Source organism: Microcebus murinus, unplaced genomic scaffold (genome assembly GCF_040939455.1).
Source record: "Microcebus murinus isolate Inina unplaced genomic scaffold, M.murinus_Inina_mat1.0 scaf015_hap2_Mmur4.0, whole genome shotgun sequence".
Taxonomy (NCBI): domain Eukaryota; kingdom Metazoa; phylum Chordata; class Mammalia; order Primates; family Cheirogaleidae; genus Microcebus; species Microcebus murinus.
Genome location: NW_027438961.1, coordinates 149850 through 171366, shown reverse-complemented (window position 1 = coordinate 171366; position 21517 = coordinate 149850). Strand labels below are relative to the sequence as shown.

The window sequence follows — 21517 nt, the reverse complement described above, 5'->3', positions numbered from 1 at the left end:
CCCTCCCCACGCCCGCCCGACACCCACCCGATGAAGGTGATTCCTCGCTGTCCACTTAGGTGTCCATCCGTTCCTACCAATTTGCCGGTGAGCGCGCGCACGTGGTGCTCGTGTGTCCGTTCTTGGGACACCTGGCCTACTGGAACGGGTTCCAGCTCTGGCCAGGAGAACACGAGAGGCGCCCCCTCACCGCTGCTCCTCACAGCCGAATGGCACTCCGTGGTGTCCACGCGCCACATGTTACTAATGCACTCCTGGATGGATGGGCACTCGGGTCGCTTCCACATCTTTGCGATTGTGAATTGTGCCCTAACTGTCACCCTACCCCTTACCCAGCCCGTCTCCTCTGCCCCTGCCTGACGCGCTCCTCCCCCGCCAGGCCCGTCACTGTCCTCGGCCCCTGCCCCTGCCTGACCGGCCCCTTCCCGCCCCGGCCCGTCACCGTCACCGTCCTCTGCCCCTGCCTGACAGGCTCCTCTCCGCCCGGCCCACCACCTGGGCCACTGCCTGACTCGCTCCTCCCCGGCCAGGCCCGTCACTGTCCTGGGCCCCCGCCTGACCGGCTCCTTCCCGCCCGGCCTGTCACCGTCCTCGGCCCCTGCCTGACACGCTCCTCCCCGCCCGTCACCGTCCTCGGCCCCTGCCTGACCGGCTCCTCCGTCGCCTGGGCCTTCCAGGGGCTTGGTGTGGACGCTGCTTCCAGGAAGCCCTCCAGGAACCCGGCAGCAGGGCGGCCGCAGCAGTCTGGCGCAGGCATCGCTAAGTCGCCTGCCGGGGACGGGGACGTGCCCCGCTGTGCCGCGGGGGCCCAGCCTGGTGTCTTCCCTGAGGCCCTGGGGCTGCCGCTCCCCGCAAGGGGAGAGCCTCGGAGGTGGGGACCGCCTCCTGATGGGGACGTCCACGCAGCTCTCCACGTCGGATTCCGGGGCTCTCTGTCCTGCCTGAAGGCCCAGCTGGCCTGCGGGTCCTTAGAGTGGCAGGAACATCCTCAAACTGATATTGCGAGTCCGGGGGTTGTCTGCACTTTTGTGCTGGGCACCCCAGGGAGGCCCAGGGGCTGGCTGGACAACGCGGTCTGCTCGGGTGCTTTGGAGGAGCAACCGATGCCCTTTGGACTTTGGTAGCAGCGTCTCAGGTGTCTCTGAGCCCTGCGCCATGTCGGGGAGGAGGCGGGAGGGGCCGCGACCTGCAGTCGTGTTCCCGGGGTGGCACGGCATGTGGCTTCTTCCACAGGCTGCTTGGCCTGGGCTCCCTGCACCTGGGCCTTTGGGGGACTGGCCCTGTGCTTGCCAACGCTTCCTGCAGGGACCCGGAGCTGGGAGGTGGCATCTCCCAGCCCTGGGCCGGGCAGAGCCCCAGCGGGCCATGCCCACAACCTCTCTCAGCACGGGTCCCCCAGAAGGCTCCTTTGGGACCAGGATTCTCCTGCGGGTGACTTCTTAAAGTCTGGCCCCTGGATGGAGGGGCACCGGGAGCAGAGGAGCCGGAAGCGGAAGGGGGTGCCCATGCGAGGGGACATTTTCAGGCCAAGTACCAGCTTCAGCCTGATCCTCCTGGGAACCCCGGGGTGTACGTCACACCTCCTGGTTGTCCCGCTCTGAGACAAGGAGCCGGGCTTCGCATTCCCACAGCAGCCAGTCGTGGGCTGAGGACACCTGGGGCCTTGGGAACTCCCTGGCTTCTCTTTGGATTACCATTTGGAGCTGCTTGGGAATCGTGCCGCCACACACACCCGAGTGCAGGTGTCTTCTGCACAGACTGCGGGCCTCGCGCTTCTGAATGCCACTGGCTCGCCACCCACCCACGGGTGAACCTGGTCAGGGTGCTTTCTCTAAGGAGCCGACTCTGATCCGGGCGGGCTACCGGTGTCTCTGTTTGCTCGTTTCTTTCTTCCATTTCGGGAAAGTCTGCCTTACTGGGTGTGGAAATCTCCTATGCCTTTCCTCGCCTATTCTGTCAGCTTTAAAATTCTCTTTCAGTTGCCACCCTCACAGATGGATTAGGAAACTCTTTCCGGTGCACTCATTAGTGAAATGACCTCAAGGAAGCTCGAATCCAATATCTAATCGCCGGCTTTTAGCAAGTCCACACCCGAGGGTGGTTGGGGTCCAATCCAGCCCCGGGCCAGGCCCAGGCCCCTTGGACTGGGCCACAGGAGGACACGGAGCAGGGTCCCGGCCCCCACGGGAGCGGTGCCGGCAGTTCTCCAAGGGCTTGGGGGTTTTCCAGAGGTAGGAGATGGAGGGGACTGATTTCTTCAGCGCCCCCCAAACCACCCCGCCCCACCCCAGCCATGGGACACATCCCGAGAGACGCCCCTACACTCGCTCCCCTCCCCCATGCGCTGTGCCCCAGCCCTGGCCCTGGGGAATAGGCGGCAGCCCACCCACAGGGCGGGGGCGCAGCTGACAGGGGTTGTGCGGGAGGGCGGCCCCTGGCTGGGGTCAAAGGGTGAGCGCGCGTGCGCAGTCAGCGGCGGCGCGCTGGGGGTGGGGGCGGGTAGGTGAAGGAGGCGAGGTGAGGAGAGGAGGGGGGCTGGAAGGTCTCCACCTTGGCGGGTCCAGCCGTGGAGGCGCATCGTGTCTGTGTGTGTGTGTTTGTGTGTGTGTGTGTGTGTGTGTGTGTGTGTGTGTGTGTGTGTGTAGACAGCCCCCACCCCACCCCGCCCCGCCCCGTCCCTCACCTCAGTCCTCCGGAGTCCGCCCGACCGGGCCGGCCAACTGCACAGGCCCGGCGCGGGTCAGCGCTATCGCGGGGAAGCGCGGTGAGGCTGGCCTCTTGAGCGGGGCAGGGGCGCCCTCCGCGGTCTAGGGCCACACCACCCCGAACGCGCCCCATCTCGTCTGATCTCCGAAGCTAAGCAGCGTCGGGCCTGGTTAGTACTTGGATGGGAGACCGCCTGGGAATCCCGGGTGTCCTAGGCTTTTTTTTTTTTTTTTTTTTTTTTTTTTTGCCTGTTGCTCTGTCCCCTTGCCGGGAGCGCGGCGGGGCGGCGGTCCGGCGGATCACCCCCACCCTCAGCGCCCGCCGCGGTGCCTGCCGCCCCAGCCCGCACCGTGGGGCCTCCTCTTGTCCCAAGCCGGGACACCGCCGCCACGGGGCAGCATGCGTGCCATCTGGACTGTCCGGTCTCAGTCCAAAGGTCTGGTCTGTGGGAAACGACACGCTGGAGGAAACCTGGAGAGTCTGAGAGGGGAGGGAGTTCCGGAAGGATTCCAGGATGTCACTTTGAGCGAGTATGTGACCAGAACTCGTCCCGTTGCTTTTGGGGTTCTATGGGCTACACGTAGGAATCTCTGGTGGTGGCACTGGAGGTTGGGGGATCCGGAGTCACACCCAGACCTGCTCGACAGGCCTCCTTTTACTTTTCTTTTCGGATTCATGTTCTTAGAAAGTGTCTCTTATCTCTATGATTGCATTTTCTTTTCTCTCTCCTTTCTAGCAGATGATGGGAGTACAAGTATTGAGGTGACATGTGTTGCCCGTGCCCCCCTCCCCCCTGTCTCCTTATTTATTTCTCATTCTCTCCCAGCGTATTGTGGGGGTACCAATGTTCAGGTCGGGTGCATTGCTCTTTCCCCGCCTCCCCCCTCGGGTCAGAGCTTCAAGTGCGCCCATCCCCCAGTCGGTGCGCACCCACCCCCTCCCTAATGGATGTGTATGCCCACCCCCTCCCCACGCCCGCCCGACACCCACCCGATGAAGGTGATTCCTCGCTGTCCACTTAGGTGTCCATCCGTTCCTACCAATTTGCCGGTGAGCGCGCGCACGTGGTGCTCGTGTGTCCGTTCTTGGGACACCTGGCCTACTGGAACGGGTTCCAGCTCTGGCCAGGAGAACACGAGAGGCGCCCCCTCACCGCTGCTCCTCACAGCCGAATGGCACTCCGTGGTGTCCACGCGCCACATGTTACTAATGCACTCCTGGATGGATGGGCACTCGGGTCGCTTCCACATCTTTGCGATTGTGAATTGTGCCCTAACTGTCACCCTACCCCTTACCCAGCCCGTCTCCTCTGCCCCTGCCTGACGCGCTCCTCCCCCGCCAGGCCCGTCACTGTCCTCGGCCCCTGCCCCTGCCTGACCGGCCCCTTCCCGCCCCGGCCCGTCACCGTCACCGTCCTCTGCCCCTGCCTGACAGGCTCCTCTCCGCCCGGCCCACCACCTGGGCCACTGCCTGACTCGCTCCTCCCCGGCCAGGCCCGTCACTGTCCTGGGCCCCCGCCTGACCGGCTCCTTCCCGCCCGGCCTGTCACCGTCCTCGGCCCCTGCCTGACACGCTCCTCCCCGCCCGTCACCGTCCTCGGCCCCTGCCTGACCGGCTCCTCCGTCGCCTGGGCCTTCCAGGGGCTTGGTGTGGACGCTGCTTCCAGGAAGCCCTCCAGGAACCCGGCAGCAGGGCGGCCGCAGCAGTCTGGCGCAGGCATCGCTAAGTCGCCTGCCGGGGACGGGGACGTGCCCCGCTGTGCCGCGGGGGCCCAGCCTGGTGTCTTCCCTGAGGCCCTGGGGCTGCCGCTCCCCGCAAGGGGAGAGCCTCGGAGGTGGGGACCGCCTCCTGATGGGGACGTCCACGCAGCTCTCCACGTCGGATTCCGGGGCTCTCTGTCCTGCCTGAAGGCCCAGCTGGCCTGCGGGTCCTTAGAGTGGCAGGAACATCCTCAAACTGATATTGCGAGTCCGGGGGTTGTCTGCACTTTTGTGCTGGGCACCCCAGGGAGGCCCAGGGGCTGGCTGGACAACGCGGTCTGCTCGGGTGCTTTGGAGGAGCAACCGATGCCCTTTGGACTTTGGTAGCAGCGTCTCAGGTGTCTCTGAGCCCTGCGCCATGTCGGGGAGGAGGCGGGAGGGGCCGCGACCTGCAGTCGTGTTCCCGGGGTGGCACGGCATGTGGCTTCTTCCACAGGCTGCTTGGCCTGGGCTCCCTGCACCTGGGCCTTTGGGGGACTGGCCCTGTGCTTGCCAACGCTTCCTGCAGGGACCCGGAGCTGGGAGGTGGCATCTCCCAGCCCTGGGCCGGGCAGAGCCCCAGCGGGCCATGCCCACAACCTCTCTCAGCACGGGTCCCCCAGAAGGCTCCTTTGGGACCAGGATTCTCCTGCGGGTGACTTCTTAAAGTCTGGCCCCTGGATGGAGGGGCACCGGGAGCAGAGGAGCCGGAAGCGGAAGGGGGTGCCCATGCGAGGGGACATTTTCAGGCCAAGTACCAGCTTCAGCCTGATCCTCCTGGGAACCCCGGGGTGTACGTCACACCTCCTGGTTGTCCCGCTCTGAGACAAGGAGCCGGGCTTCGCATTCCCACAGCAGCCAGTCGTGGGCTGAGGACACCTGGGGCCTTGGGAACTCCCTGGCTTCTCTTTGGATTACCATTTGGAGCTGCTTGGGAATCGTGCCGCCACACACACCCGAGTGCAGGTGTCTTCTGCACAGACTGCGGGCCTCGCGCTTCTGAATGCCACTGGCTCGCCACCCACCCACGGGTGAACCTGGTCAGGGTGCTTTCTCTAAGGAGCCGACTCTGATCCGGGCGGGCTACCGGTGTCTCTGTTTGCTCGTTTCTTTCTTCCATTTCGGGAAAGTCTGCCTTACTGGGTGTGGAAATCTCCTATGCCTTTCCTCGCCTATTCTGTCAGCTTTAAAATTCTCTTTCAGTTGCCACCCTCACAGATGGATTAGGAAACTCTTTCCGGTGCACTCATTAGTGAAATGACCTCAAGGAAGCTCGAATCCAATATCTAATCGCCGGCTTTTAGCAAGTCCACACCCGAGGGTGGTTGGGGTCCAATCCAGCCCCGGGCCAGGCCCAGGCCCCTTGGACTGGGCCACAGGAGGACACGGAGCAGGGTCCCGGCCCCCACGGGAGCGGTGCCGGCAGTTCTCCAAGGGCTTGGGGGTTTTCCAGAGGTAGGAGATGGAGGGGACTGATTTCTTCAGCGCCCCCCAAACCACCCCGCCCCACCCCAGCCATGGGACACATCCCGAGAGACGCCCCTACACTCGCTCCCCTCCCCCATGCGCTGTGCCCCAGCCCTGGCCCTGGGGAATAGGCGGCAGCCCACCCACAGGGCGGGGGCGCAGCTGACAGGGGTTGTGCGGGAGGGCGGCCCCTGGCTGGGGTCAAAGGGTGAGCGCGCGTGCGCAGTCAGCGGCGGCGCGCTGGGGGTGGGGGCGGGTAGGTGAAGGAGGCGAGGTGAGGAGAGGAGGGGGGCTGGAAGGTCTCCACCTTGGCGGGTCCAGCCGTGGAGGCGCATCGTGTCTGTGTGTGTGTGTTTGTGTGTGTGTGTGTGTGTGTGTGTGTGTGTGTGTGTGTGTGTGTGTAGACAGCCCCCACCCCACCCCGCCCCGCCCCGTCCCTCACCTCAGTCCTCCGGAGTCCGCCCGACCGGGCCGGCCAACTGCACAGGCCCGGCGCGGGTCAGCGCTATCGCGGGGAAGCGCGGTGAGGCTGGCCTCTTGAGCGGGGCAGGGGCGCCCTCCGCGGTCTAGGGCCACACCACCCCGAACGCGCCCCATCTCGTCTGATCTCCGAAGCTAAGCAGCGTCGGGCCTGGTTAGTACTTGGATGGGAGACCGCCTGGGAATCCCGGGTGTCCTAGGCTTTTTTTTTTTTTTTTTTTTTGCCTGTTGCTCTGTCCCCTTGCCGGGAGCGCGGCGGGGCGGCGGTCCGGCGGATCACCCCCACCCTCAGCGCCCGCCGCGGTGCCTGCCGCCCCAGCCCGCACCGTGGGGCCTCCTCTTGTCCCAAGCCGGGACACCGCCGCCACGGGGCAGCATGCGTGCCATCTGGACTGTCCGGTCTCAGTCCAAAGGTCTGGTCTGTGGGAAACGACACGCTGGAGGAAACCTGGAGAGTCTGAGAGGGGAGGGAGTTCCGGAAGGATTCCAGGATGTCACTTTGAGCGAGTATGTGACCAGAACTCGTCCCGTTGCTTTTGGGGTTCTATGGGCTACACGTAGGAATCTCTGGTGGTGGCACTGGAGGTTGGGGGATCCGGAGTCACACCCAGACCTGCTCGACAGGCCTCCTTTTACTTTTCTTTTCGGATTCATGTTCTTAGAAAGTGTCTCTTATCTCTATGATTGCATTTTCTTTTCTCTCTCCTTTCTAGCAGATGATGGGAGTACAAGTATTGAGGTGACATGTGTTGCCCGTGCCCCCCTCCCCCCTGTCTCCTTATTTATTTCTCATTCTCTCCCAGCGTATTGTGGGGGTACCAATGTTCAGGTCGGGTGCATTGCTCTTTCCCCGCCTCCCCCCTCGGGTCAGAGCTTCAAGTGCGCCCATCCCCCAGTCGGTGCGCACCCACCCCCTCCCTAATGGATGTGTATGCCCACCCCCTCCCCACGCCCGCCCGACACCCACCCGATGAAGGTGATTCCTCGCTGTCCACTTAGGTGTCCATCCGTTCCTACCAATTTGCCGGTGAGCGCGCGCACGTGGTGCTCGTGTGTCCGTTCTTGGGACACCTGGCCTACTGGAACGGGTTCCAGCTCTGGCCAGGAGAACACGAGAGGCGCCCCCTCACCGCTGCTCCTCACAGCCGAATGGCACTCCGTGGTGTCCACGCGCCACATGTTACTAATGCACTCCTGGATGGATGGGCACTCGGGTCGCTTCCACATCTTTGCGATTGTGAATTGTGCCCTAACTGTCACCCTACCCCTTACCCAGCCCGTCTCCTCTGCCCCTGCCTGACGCGCTCCTCCCCCGCCAGGCCCGTCACTGTCCTCGGCCCCTGCCCCTGCCTGACCGGCCCCTTCCCGCCCCGGCCCGTCACCGTCACCGTCCTCTGCCCCTGCCTGACAGGCTCCTCTCCGCCCGGCCCACCACCTGGGCCACTGCCTGACTCGCTCCTCCCCGGCCAGGCCCGTCACTGTCCTGGGCCCCCGCCTGACCGGCTCCTTCCCGCCCGGCCTGTCACCGTCCTCGGCCCCTGCCTGACACGCTCCTCCCCGCCCGTCACCGTCCTCGGCCCCTGCCTGACCGGCTCCTCCGTCGCCTGGGCCTTCCAGGGGCTTGGTGTGGACGCTGCTTCCAGGAAGCCCTCCAGGAACCCGGCAGCAGGGCGGCCGCAGCAGTCTGGCGCAGGCATCGCTAAGTCGCCTGCCGGGGACGGGGACGTGCCCCGCTGTGCCGCGGGGGCCCAGCCTGGTGTCTTCCCTGAGGCCCTGGGGCTGCCGCTCCCCGCAAGGGGAGAGCCTCGGAGGTGGGGACCGCCTCCTGATGGGGACGTCCACGCAGCTCTCCACGTCGGATTCCGGGGCTCTCTGTCCTGCCTGAAGGCCCAGCTGGCCTGCGGGTCCTTAGAGTGGCAGGAACATCCTCAAACTGATATTGCGAGTCCGGGGGTTGTCTGCACTTTTGTGCTGGGCACCCCAGGGAGGCCCAGGGGCTGGCTGGACAACGCGGTCTGCTCGGGTGCTTTGGAGGAGCAACCGATGCCCTTTGGACTTTGGTAGCAGCGTCTCAGGTGTCTCTGAGCCCTGCGCCATGTCGGGGAGGAGGCGGGAGGGGCCGCGACCTGCAGTCGTGTTCCCGGGGTGGCACGGCATGTGGCTTCTTCCACAGGCTGCTTGGCCTGGGCTCCCTGCACCTGGGCCTTTGGGGGACTGGCCCTGTGCTTGCCAACGCTTCCTGCAGGGACCCGGAGCTGGGAGGTGGCATCTCCCAGCCCTGGGCCGGGCAGAGCCCCAGCGGGCCATGCCCACAACCTCTCTCAGCACGGGTCCCCCAGAAGGCTCCTTTGGGACCAGGATTCTCCTGCGGGTGACTTCTTAAAGTCTGGCCCCTGGATGGAGGGGCACCGGGAGCAGAGGAGCCGGAAGCGGAAGGGGGTGCCCATGCGAGGGGACATTTTCAGGCCAAGTACCAGCTTCAGCCTGATCCTCCTGGGAACCCCGGGGTGTACGTCACACCTCCTGGTTGTCCCGCTCTGAGACAAGGAGCCGGGCTTCGCATTCCCACAGCAGCCAGTCGTGGGCTGAGGACACCTGGGGCCTTGGGAACTCCCTGGCTTCTCTTTGGATTACCATTTGGAGCTGCTTGGGAATCGTGCCGCCACACACACCCGAGTGCAGGTGTCTTCTGCACAGACTGCGGGCCTCGCGCTTCTGAATGCCACTGGCTCGCCACCCACCCACGGGTGAACCTGGTCAGGGTGCTTTCTCTAAGGAGCCGACTCTGATCCGGGCGGGCTACCGGTGTCTCTGTTTGCTCGTTTCTTTCTTCCATTTCGGGAAAGTCTGCCTTACTGGGTGTGGAAATCTCCTATGCCTTTCCTCGCCTATTCTGTCAGCTTTAAAATTCTCTTTCAGTTGCCACCCTCACAGATGGATTAGGAAACTCTTTCCGGTGCACTCATTAGTGAAATGACCTCAAGGAAGCTCGAATCCAATATCTAATCGCCGGCTTTTAGCAAGTCCACACCCGAGGGTGGTTGGGGTCCAATCCAGCCCCGGGCCAGGCCCAGGCCCCTTGGACTGGGCCACAGGAGGACACGGAGCAGGGTCCCGGCCCCCACGGGAGCGGTGCCGGCAGTTCTCCAAGGGCTTGGGGGTTTTCCAGAGGTAGGAGATGGAGGGGACTGATTTCTTCAGCGCCCCCCAAACCACCCCGCCCCACCCCAGCCATGGGACACATCCCGAGAGACGCCCCTACACTCGCTCCCCTCCCCCATGCGCTGTGCCCCAGCCCTGGCCCTGGGGAATAGGCGGCAGCCCACCCACAGGGCGGGGGCGCAGCTGACAGGGGTTGTGCGGGAGGGCGGCCCCTGGCTGGGGTCAAAGGGTGAGCGCGCGTGCGCAGTCAGCGGCGGCGCGCTGGGGGTGGGGGCGGGTAGGTGAAGGAGGCGAGGTGAGGAGAGGAGGGGGGCTGGAAGGTCTCCACCTTGGCGGGTCCAGCCGTGGAGGCGCATCGTGTCTGTGTGTGTGTGTTTGTGTGTGTGTGTGTGTGTGTGTGTGTGTGTGTGTGTGTGTGTAGACAGCCCCCACCCCACCCCGCCCCGCCCCGTCCCTCACCTCAGTCCTCCGGAGTCCGCCCGACCGGGCCGGCGAACTCCACAGGCCCGGCGCGGGTCAGCGCTATCGCGGGGAAGCGCGGTGAGGCTGGCCTCTTGAGCGGGGCAGGGGCGCCCTCCGCGGTCTAGGGCCACACCACCCCGAACGCGCCCCATCTCGTCTGATCTCCGAAGCTAAGCAGCGTCGGGCCTGGTTAGTACTTGGATGGGAGACCGCCTGGGAATCCCGGGTGTCCTAGGCTTTTTTTTTTTTTTTTTTTTTTTTTTTTTTTGCCTGTTGCTCTGTCCCCTTGCCGGGAGCGCGGCGGGGCGGCGGTCCGGCAGATCACCCCCACCCTCAGCGCCCGCCGCGGTGCCTGCCGCCCCAGCCCGCACCGTGGGGCCTCCTCTTGTCCCAAGCCGGGACACCGCCGCCACGGGGCAGCATGCGTGCCATCTGGACTGTCCGGTCTCAGTCCAAAGGTCTGGTCTGTGGGAAACGACACGCTGGAGGAAACCTGGAGAGTCTGAGAGGGGAGGGAGTTCCGGAAGGATTCCAGGATGTCACTTTGAGCGAGTATGTGACCAGAACTCGTCCCGTTGCTTTTGGGGTTCTATGGGCTACACGTAGGAATCTCTGGTGGTGGCACTGGAGGTTGGGGGATCCGGAGTCACACCCAGACCTGCTCGACAGGCCTCCTTTTACTTTTCTTTTCGGATTCATGTTCTTAGAAAGTGTCTCTTATCTCTATGATTGCATTTTCTTTTCTCTCTCCTTTCTAGCAGATGATGGGAGTACAAGTATTGAGGTGACATGTGTTGCCCGTGCCCCCCTCCCCCCTGTCTCCTTATTTATTTCTCATTCTCTCCCAGCGTATTGTGGGGGTACCAATGTTCAGGTCGGGTGCATTGCTCTTTCCCCGCCTCCCCCCTCGGGTCAGAGCTTCAAGTGCGCCCATCCCCCAGTCGGTGCGCACCCACCCCCTCCCTAATGGATGTGTATGCCCACCCCCTCCCCACGCCCGCCCGACACCCACCCGATGAAGGTGATTCCTCGCTGTCCACTTAGGTGTCCATCCGTTCCTACCAATTTGCCGGTGAGCGCGCGCACGTGGTGCTCGTGTGTCCGTTCTTGGGACACCTGGCCTACTGGAACGGGTTCCAGCTCTGGCCAGGAGAACACGAGAGGCGCCCCCTCACCGCTGCTCCTCACAGCCGAATGGCACTCCGTGGTGTCCACGCGCCACATGTTACTAATGCACTCCTGGATGGATGGGCACTCGGGTCGCTTCCACATCTTTGCGATTGTGAATTGTGCCCTAACTGTCACCCTACCCCTTACCCAGCCCGTCTCCTCTGCCCCTGCCTGACGCGCTCCTCCCCCGCCAGGCCCGTCACTGTCCTCGGCCCCTGCCCCTGCCTGACCGGCCCCTTCCCGCCCCGGCCCGTCACCGTCACCGTCCTCTGCCCCTGCCTGACAGGCTCCTCTCCGCCCGGCCCACCACCTGGGCCACTGCCTGACTCGCTCCTCCCCGGCCAGGCCCGTCACTGTCCTGGGCCCCCGCCTGACCGGCTCCTTCCCGCCCGGCCTGTCACCGTCCTCGGCCCCTGCCTGACACGCTCCTCCCCGCCCGTCACCGTCCTCGGCCCCTGCCTGACCGGCTCCTCCGTCGCCTGGGCCTTCCAGGGGCTTGGTGTGGACGCTGCTTCCAGGAAGCCCTCCAGGAACCCGGCAGCAGGGCGGCCGCAGCAGTCTGGCGCAGGCATCGCTAAGTCGCCTGCCGGGGACGGGGACGTGCCCCGCTGTGCCGCGGGGGCCCAGCCTGGTGTCTTCCCTGAGGCCCTGGGGCTGCCGCTCCCCGCAAGGGGAGAGCCTCGGAGGTGGGGACCGCCTCCTGATGGGGACGTCCACGCAGCTCTCCACGTCGGATTCCGGGGCTCTCTGTCCTGCCTGAAGGCCCAGCTGGCCTGCGGGTCCTTAGAGTGGCAGGAACATCCTCAAACTGATATTGCGAGTCCGGGGGTTGTCTGCACTTTTGTGCTGGGCACCCCAGGGAGGCCCAGGGGCTGGCTGGACAACGCGGTCTGCTCGGGTGCTTTGGAGGAGCAACCGATGCCCTTTGGACTTTGGTAGCAGCGTCTCAGGTGTCTCTGAGCCCTGCGCCATGTCGGGGAGGAGGCGGGAGGGGCCGCGACCTGCAGTCGTGTTCCCGGGGTGGCACGGCATGTGGCTTCTTCCACAGGCTGCTTGGCCTGGGCTCCCTGCACCTGGGCCTTTGGGGGACTGGCCCTGTGCTTGCCAACGCTTCCTGCAGGGACCCGGAGCTGGGAGGTGGCATCTCCCAGCCCTGGGCCGGGCAGAGCCCCAGCGGGCCATGCCCACAACCTCTCTCAGCACGGGTCCCCCAGAAGGCTCCTTTGGGACCAGGATTCTCCTGCGGGTGACTTCTTAAAGTCTGGCCCCTGGATGGAGGGGCACCGGGAGCAGAGGAGCCGGAAGCGGAAGGGGGTGCCCATGCGAGGGGACATTTTCAGGCCAAGTACCAGCTTCAGCCTGATCCTCCTGGGAACCCCGGGGTGTACGTCACACCTCCTGGTTGTCCCGCTCTGAGACAAGGAGCCGGGCTTCGCATTCCCACAGCAGCCAGTCGTGGGCTGAGGACACCTGGGGCCTTGGGAACTCCCTGGCTTCTCTTTGGATTACCATTTGGAGCTGCTTGGGAATCGTGCCGCCACACACACCCGAGTGCAGGTGTCTTCTGCACAGACTGCGGGCCTCGCGCTTCTGAATGCCACTGGCTCGCCACCCACCCACGGGTGAACCTGGTCAGGGTGCTTTCTCTAAGGAGCCGACTCTGATCCGGGCGGGCTACCGGTGTCTCTGTTTGCTCGTTTCTTTCTTCCATTTCGGGAAAGTCTGCCTTACTGGGTGTGGAAATCTCCTATGCCTTTCCTCGCCTATTCTGTCAGCTTTAAAATTCTCTTTCAGTTGCCACCCTCACAGATGGATTAGGAAACTCTTTCCGGTGCACTCATTAGTGAAATGACCTCAAGGAAGCTCGAATCCAATATCTAATCGCCGGCTTTTAGCAAGTCCACACCCGAGGGTGGTTGGGGTCCAATCCAGCCCCGGGCCAGGCCCAGGCCCCTTGGACTGGGCCACAGGAGGACACGGAGCAGGGTCCCGGCCCCCACGGGAGCGGTGCCGGCAGTTCTCCAAGGGCTTGGGGGTTTTCCAGAGGTAGGAGATGGAGGGGACTGATTTCTTCAGCGCCCCCCAAACCACCCCGCCCCACCCCAGCCATGGGACACATCCCGAGAGACGCCCCTACACTCGCTCCCCTCCCCCATGCGCTGTGCCCCAGCCCTGGCCCTGGGGAATAGGCTGCAGCCCACCCACAGGGCGGGGGCGCAGCTGACAGGGGTTGTGCGGGAGGGCGGCCCCTGGCTGGGGTCAAAGGGTGAGCGCGCGTGCGCAGTCAGCGGCGGCGCGCTGGGGGTGGGGGCGGGTAGGTGAAGGAGGCGAGGTGAGGAGAGGAGGGGGGCTGGAAGGTCTCCACCTTGGCGGGTCCAGCCGTGGAGGCGCATCGTGTCTGTGTGTGTGTGTTTGTGTGTGTGTGTGTGTGTGTGTGTGTGTGTGTGTAGACAGCCCCCACCCCACCCCGCCCCGCCCCGTCCCTCACCTCAGTCCTCCGGAGTCTGCCCGACCGGGCCGGCCAACTGCACAGGCCCGGCGCGGGTCAGCGCTATCGCGGGGAAGCGCGGTGAGGCTGGCCTCTTGAGCGGGGCAGGGGCGCCCTCCGCGGTCTAGGGCCACACCACCCCGAACGCGCCCCATCTCGTCTGATCTCCGAAGCTAAGCAGCGTCGGGCCTGGTTAGTACTTGGATGGGAGACCGCCTGGGAATCCCGGGTGTCCTAGGCTTTTTTTTTTTTTTTTTTTTTTTTTTTTTGCCTGTTGCTCTGTCCCCTTGCCGGGAGCGCGGCGGGGCGGCGGTCCGGCGGATCACCCCCACCCTCAGCGCCCGCCGCGGTGCCTGCCGCCCCAGCCCGCACCGTGGGGCCTCCTCTTGTCCCAAGCCGGGACACCGCCGCCACGGGGCAGCATGCGTGCCATCTGGACTGTCCGGTCTCAGTCCAAAGGTCTGGTCTGTGGGAAACGACACGCTGGAGGAAACCTGGAGAGTCTGAGAGGGGAGGGAGTTCCGGAAGGATTCCAGGATGTCACTTTGAGCGAGTATGTGACCAGAACTCGTCCCGTTGCTTTTGGGGTTCTATGGGCTACACGTAGGAATCTCTGGTGGTGGCACTGGAGGTTGGGGGATCCGGAGTCACACCCAGACCTGCTCGACAGGCCTCCTTTTACTTTTCTTTTCGGATTCATGTTCTTAGAAAGTGTCTCTTATCTCTATGATTGCATTTTCTTTTCTCTCTCCTTTCTAGCAGATGATGGGAGTACAAGTATTGAGGTGACATGTGTTGCCCGTGCCCCCCTCCCCCCTGTCTCCTTATTTATTTCTCATTCTCTCCCAGCGTATTGTGGGGGTACCAATGTTCAGGTCGGGTGCATTGCTCTTTCCCCGCCTCCCCCCTCGGGTCAGAGCTTCAAGTGCGCCCATCCCCCAGTGGGTGCGCACCCACCCCCTCCCTAATGGATGTGTATGCCCACCCCCTCCCCACGCCCGCCCGACACCCACCCGATGAAGGTGATTCCTCGCTGTCCACTTAGGTGTCCATCCGTTCCTACCAATTTGCCGGTGAGCGCGCGCACGTGGTGCTCGTGTGTCCGTTCTTGGGACACCTGGCCTACTGGAACGGGTTCCAGCTCTGGCCAGGAGAACACGAGAGGCGCCCCCTCACCGCTGCTCCTCACAGCCGAATGGCACTCCGTGGTGTCCACGCGCCACATGTTACTAATGCACTCCTGGATGGATGGGCACTCGGGTCGCTTCCACATCTTTGCGATTGTGAATTGTGCCCTAACTGTCACCCTACCCCTTACCCAGCCCGTCTCCTCTGCCCCTGCCTGACGCGCTCCTCCCCCGCCAGGCCCGTCACTGTCCTCGGCCCCTGCCCCTGCCTGACCGGCCCCTTCCCGCCCCGGCCCGTCACCGTCACCGTCCTCTGCCCCTGCCTGACAGGCTCCTCTCCGCCCGGCCCACCACCTGGGCCACTGCCTGACTCGCTCCTCCCCGGCCAGGCCCGTCACTGTCCTGGGCCCCCGCCTGACCGGCTCCTTCCCGCCCGGCCTGTCACCGTCCTCGGCCCCTGCCTGACACGCTCCTCCCCGCCCGTCACCGTCCTCGGCCCCTGCCTGACCGGCTCCTCCGTCGCCTGGGCCTTCCAGGGGCTTGGTGTGGACGCTGCTTCCAGGAAGCCCTCCAGGAACCCGGCAGCAGGGCGGCCGCAGCAGTCTGGCGCAGGCATCGCTAAGTCGCCTGCCGGGGACGGGGACGTGCCCCGCTGTGCCGCGGGGGCCCAGCCTGGTGTCTTCCCTGAGGCCCTGGGGCTGCCGCTCCCCGCAAGGGGAGAGCCTCGGAGGTGGGGACCGCCTCCTGATGGGGACGTCCACGCAGCTCTCCACGTCGGATTCCGGGGCTCTCTGTCCTGCCTGAAGGCCCAGCTGGCCTGCGGGTCCTTAGAGTGGCAGGAACATCCTCAAACTGATATTGCGAGTCCGGGGGTTGTCTGCACTTTTGTGCTGGGCACCCCAGGGAGGCCCAGGGGCTGGCTGGACAACGCGGTCTGCTCGGGTGCTTTGGAGGAGCAACCGATGCCCTTTGGACTTTGGTAGCAGCGTCTCAGGTGTCTCTGAGCCCTGCGCCATGTCGGGGAGGAGGCGGGAGGGGCCGCGACCTGCAGTCGTGTTCCCGGGGTGGCACGGCATGTGGCTTCTTCCACAGGCTGCTTGGCCTGGGCTCCCTGCACCTGGGCCTTTGGGGGACTGGCCCTGTGCTTGCCAACGCTTCCTGCAGGGACCCGGAGCTGGGAGGTGGCATCTCCCAGCCCTGGGCCGGGCAGAGCCCCAGCGGGCCATGCCCACAACCTCTCTCAGCACGGGTCCCCCAGAAGGCTCCTTTGGGACCAGGATTCTCCTGCGGGTGACTTCTTAAAGTCTGGCCCCTGGATGGAGGGGCACCGGGAGCAGAGGAGCCGGAAGCGGAAGGGGGTGCCCATGCGAGGGGACATTTTCAGGCCAAGTACCAGCTTCAGCCTGATCCTCCTGGGAACCCCGGGGTGTACGTCACACCTCCTGGTTGTCCCGCTCTGAGACAAGGAGCCGGGCTTCGCATTCCCACAGCAGCCAGTCGTGGGCTGAGGACACCTGGGGCCTTGGGAACTCCCTGGCTTCTCTTTGGATTACCATTTGGAGCTGCTTGGGAATCGTGCCGCCACACACACCCGAGTGCAGGTGTCTTCTGCACAGACTGCGGGCCTCGCGCTTCTGAATGCCACTGGCTCGCCACCCACCCACGGGTGAACCTGGTCAGGGTGCTTTCTCTAAGGAGCCGACTCTGATCCGGGCGGGCTACCGGTGTCTCTGTTTGCTCGTTTCTTTCTTCCATTTCGGGAAAGTCTGCCTTACTGGGTGTGGAAATCTCCTATGCCTTTCCTCGCCTATTCTGTCAGCTTTAAAATTCTCTTTCAGTTGCCACCCTCACAGATGGATTAGGAAACTCTTTCCGGTGCACTCATTAGTGAAATGACCTCAAGGAAGCTCGAATCCAATATCTAATCGCCGGCTTTTAGCAAGTCCACACCCGAGGGTGGTTGGGGTCCAATCCAGCCCCGGGCCAGGCCCAGGCCCCTTGGACTGGGCCACAGGAGGACACGGAGCAGGGTCCCGGCCCCCACGGGAGCGGTGCCGGCAGTTCTCCAAGGGCTTGGGGGTTTTCCAGAGGTAGGAGATGGAGGGGACTGATTTCTTCAGCGCCCCCCAAACCACCCCGCCCCACCCCAGCCATGGGACACATCCCGAGAGACGCCCCTACACTCGCTCCCCTCCCCCATGCGCTGTGCCCCAGCCCTGGCCCTGGGGAATAGGCGGCAGCCCACCCACAGGGCGGGGGCGCAGCTGACAGGGGTTGTGCGGGAGGGCGGCCCCTGGCTGGGGTCAAAGGGTGAGCGCGCGTGCGCAGTCAGCGGCGGCGCGCTGGGGGTGGGGGCGGGTAGGTGAAGGAGGCGAGGTGAGGAGAGGAGGGGGGCTGGAAGGTCTCCACCTTGGCGGGTCCAGCCGTGGAGGCGCATCGTGTCTGTGTGTGTGTGTTTGTGTGTGTGTGTGTGTGTGTGTGTGTGTGTGTGTGTGTGTGTAGACAGCCCCCACCCCACCCCGCCCCGCCCCGTCCCTCACCTCAGTCCTCCGGAGTCCGCCCGACCGGGCCGGCCAACTGCACAGGCCCGGCGCGGGTCAGCGCTATCGCGGGGAAGCGCGGTGAGGCTGGCCTCTTGAGCGGGGCAGGGGCGCCCTCCGCGGTCTAGGGCCACACCACCCCGAACGCGCCCCATCTCGTCTGATCTCCGAAGCTAAGCAGCGTCGGGCCTGGTTAGTACTTGGATGGGAGACCGCCTGGGAATCCCGGGTGTCCTAGGCTTTTTTTTTTTTTTTTTTTTTTTTTTTTTTGCCTGTTGCTCTGTCCCCTTGCCGGGAGCGCGGCGGGGCGGCGGTCCGGCGGATCACCCCCACCCTCAGCGCCCGCCGCGGTGCCTGCCGCCCCAGCCCGCACCGTGGGGCCTCCTCTTGTCCCAAGCCGGGACACCGCCGCCACGGGGCAGCATGCGTGCCATCTGGACTGTCCGGTCTCAGTCCAAAGGTCTGGTCTGTGGGAAACGACACGCTGGAGGAAACCTGGAGAGTCTGAGAGGGGAGGGAGTTCCGGAAGGATTCCAGGATGTCACTTTGAGCGAGTATGTGACCAGAACTCGTCCCGTTGCTTTTGGGGTTCTATGGGCTACACGTAGGAATCTCTGGTGGTGGCACTGGAGGTTGGGGGATCCGGAGTCACACCCAGACCTGCTCGACAGGCCTCCTTTTACTTTTCTTTTCGGATTCATGTTCTTAGAAAGTGTCTCTTATCTCTATGATTGCATTTTCTTTTCTCTCTCCTTTCTAGCAGATGATGGGAGTACAAGTATTGAGGTGACATGTGTTGCCCGTGCCCCCCTCCCCCCTGTCTCCTTATTTATTTCTCATTCTCTCCCAGCGTATTGTGGGGGTACCAATGTTCAGGTCGGGTGCATTGCTCTTTCCCCGCCTCCCCCCTCGGGTCAGAGCTTCAAGTGCGCCCATCCCCCAGTCGGTGCGCACCCACCCCCTCCCTAATGGATGTGTATGCCCACCCCCTCCCCACGCCCGCCCGACACCCACCCGATGAAGGTGATTCCTCGCTGTCCACTTAGGTGTCCATCCGTTCCTACCAATTTGCCGGTGAGCGCGCGCACGTGGTGCTCGTGTGTCCGTTCTTGGGACACCTGGCCTACTGGAACGGGTTCCAGCTCTGGCCAGGAGAACACGAGAGGCGCCCCCTCACCGCTGCTCCTCACAGCCGAATGGCACTCCGTGGTGTCCACGCGCCACATGTTACTAATGCACTCCTGGATGGATGGGCACTCGGGTCGCTTCCACATCTTTGCGATTGTGAATTGTGCCCTAACTGTCACCCTACCCCTTACCCAGCCCGTCTCCTCTGCCCCTGCCTGACGCGCTCCTCCCCCGCCAGGCCCGTCACTGTCCTCGGCCCCTGCCCCTGCCTGACCGGCCCCTTCCCGCCCCGGCCCGTCACCGTCACCGTCCTCTGCCCCTGCCTGACAGGCTCCTCTCCGCCCGGCCCACCACCTGGGCCACTGCCTGACTCGCTCCTCCCCGGCCAGGCCCGTCACTGTCCTGGGCCCCCGCCTGACCGGCTCCTTCCCGCCCGGCCTGTCACCGTCCTCGGCCCCTGCCTGACACGCTCCTCCCCGCCCGTCACCGTCCTCGGCCCCTGCCTGACCGGCTCCTCCGTCGCCTGGGCCTTCCAGGGGCTTGGTGTGGACGCTGCTTCCAGGAAGCCCTCCAGGAACCCGGCAGCAGGGCGGCCGCAGCAGTCTGGCGCAGGCATCGCTAAGTCGCCTGCCGGGGACGGGGACGTGCCCCGCTGTGCCGCGGGGGCCCAGCCTGGTGTCTTCCCTGAGGCCCTGGGGCTGCCGCTCCCCGCAAGGGGAGAGCCTCGGAGGTGGGGACCGCCTCCTGATGGGGACGTCCACGCAGCTCTCCACGTCGGATTCCGGGGCTCTCTGTCCTGCCTGAAGGCCCAGCTGGCCTGCGGGTCCTTAGAGTGGCAGGAACATCCTCAAACTGATATTGCGAGTCCGGGGGTTGTCTGCACTTTTGTGCTGGGCACCCCAGGGAGGCCCAGGGGCTGGCTGGACAACGCGGTCTGCTCGGGTGCTTTGGAGGAGCAACCGATGCCCTTTGGACTTTGGTAGCAGCGTCTCAGGTGTCTCTGAGCCCTGCGCCATGTCGGGGAGGAGGCGGGAGGGGCCGCGACCTGCAGTCGTGTTCCCGGGGTGGCACGGCATGTGGCTTCTTCCACAGGCTGCTTGGCCTGGGCTCCCTGCACCTGGGCCTTTGGGGGACTGGCCCTGTGCTTGCCAACGCTTCCTGCAGGGACCCGGAGCTGGGAGGTGGCATCTCCCAGCCCTGGGCCGGGCAGAGCCCCAGCGGGCCATGCCCACAACCTCTCTCAGCACGGGTCCCCCAGAAGGCTCCTTTGGGACCAGGATTCTCCTGCGGGTGACTTCTTAAAGTCTGGCCCCTGGATGGAGGGGCACCGGGAGCAGAGGAGCCGGAAGCGGAAGGGGGTGCCCATGCGAGGGGACATTTTCAGGCCAAGTACCAGCTTCAGCCTGATCCTCCTGGGAACCCCGGGGTGTACGTCACACCTCCTGGTTGTCCCGCTCTGAGACAAGGAGCCGGGCTTCGCATTCCCACAGCAGCCAGTCGTGGGCTGAGGACACCTGGGGCCTTGGGAACTCCCTGGCTTCTCTTTGGATTACCATTTGGAGCTGCTTGGGAATCGTGCCGCCACACACACCCGAGTGCAGGTGTCTTCTGCACAGACTGCGGGCCTCGCGCTTCTGAATGCCACTGGCTCGCCACCCACCCACGGGTGAACCTGGTCAGGGTGCTTTCTCTAAGGAGCCGACTCTGATCCGGGCGGGCTACCGGTGTCTCTGTTTGCTCGTTTCTTTCTTCCATTTCGGGAAAGTCTGCCTTACTGGGTGTGGAAATCTCCTATGCCTTTCCTCGCCTATTCTGTCAGCTTTAAAATTCTCTTTCAGTTGCCACCCTCACAGATGGATTAGGAAACTCTTTCCGGTGCACTCATTAGTGAAATGACCTCAAGGAAGCTCGAATCCAATATCTAATCGCCGGCTTTTAGCAAGTCCACACCCGAGGGTGGTTGGGGTCCAATCCAGCCCCGGGCCAGGCCCAGGCCCCTTGGACTGGGCCACAGGAGGACACGGAGCAGGGTCCCGGCCCCCACGGGAGCGGTGCCGGCAGTTCTCCAAGGGCTTGGGGGTTTTCCAGAGGTAGGAGATGGAGGGGACTGATTTCTTCAGCGCCCCCCAAACCACCCCGCCCCACCCCAGCCATGGGACACATCCCGAGAGACGCCCCTACACTCGCTCCCCTCCCCCATGCGCTGTGCCCCAGCCCTGGCCCTGGGGAATAGGCGGCAGCCCACCCACAGGGCGGGGGCGCAGCTGACAGGGGTTGTGCGGGAGGGCGGCCCCTGGCTGGGGTCAAAGGGTGAGCGCGCGTGCGCAGTCAGCGGCGGCGCGCTGGGGGTGGGGGCGGGTAGGTGAAGGAGGCGAGGTGAGGAGAGGAGGGGGGCTGGAAGGTCTCCACCTTGGCGGGTCCAGCCGTGGAGGCGCATCGTGTCTGTGTGTGTGTGTTTGTGTGTGTGTGTGTGTGTGTGTGTGTGTGTGTGTGTGTGTGTGTAGACAGCCCCCACCCCACCCCGCCCCGCCCCGTCCCTCACCTCAGTCCTCCGGAGTCCGCCCGACCGGGCCGGCCAACTGCACAGGCCCGGCGCGGGTCAGCGCTATCGCGGGGAAGCGCGGTGAGGCTGGCCTCTTGAGCGGGGCAGGGGCGCCCTCCGCGGTCTAGGGCCACACCACCCCGAACGCGCCCCATCTCGTCTGATCTCCGAAGCTAAGCAGCGTCGGGCCTGGTTAGTACTTGGATGGGAGACCGCCTGGGAATCCCGGGTGCCCTAGGCTTTTTTTTTTTTTTTTTTTTTTTTTTTTTGCCTGTTGCTCTGTCCCCTTGCCGGGAGCGCGGCGGGGCGGCGGTCCGGCGGATCACCCCCACCCTCAGCGCCCGCCGCGGTGCCTGCCGCCCCAGCCCGCACCGTGGGGCCTCCTCTTGTCCCAAGCCGGGACACCGCCGCCACGGGGCAGCATGCGTGCCATCTGGACTGTCCGGTCTCAGTCCAAAGGTCTGGTCTGTGGGAAACGACACGCTGGAGGAAACCTGGAGAGTCTG

The 21517-nt window shown here is 64.6% G+C and overlaps 6 pseudogenes; all 6 read left to right on the top strand.

Annotated features, from left to right (window-relative positions):
- The first annotated feature begins 2805 nt into the window (after positions 1-2805).
- LOC142867337 (uncharacterized) lies at positions 2806-2924 on the top strand (annotated as a pseudogene).
- Positions 2925-6476: 3552 nt separating this feature from the next.
- Positions 6477-6595, top strand: LOC142867336 (uncharacterized; annotated as a pseudogene).
- A 3540-nt stretch (positions 6596-10135) lies between these two features.
- Positions 10136-10254, top strand: LOC142867335 (uncharacterized; annotated as a pseudogene).
- Positions 10255-13796: 3542 nt separating this feature from the next.
- On the top strand, positions 13797-13915 carry LOC142867334 (uncharacterized; annotated as a pseudogene).
- Positions 13916-17463: 3548 nt separating this feature from the next.
- Positions 17464-17582, top strand: LOC142867333 (uncharacterized; annotated as a pseudogene).
- Positions 17583-21133: 3551 nt separating this feature from the next.
- Positions 21134-21252, top strand: LOC142867415 (uncharacterized; annotated as a pseudogene).
- Positions 21253-21517: the final 265 nt, after the last annotated feature.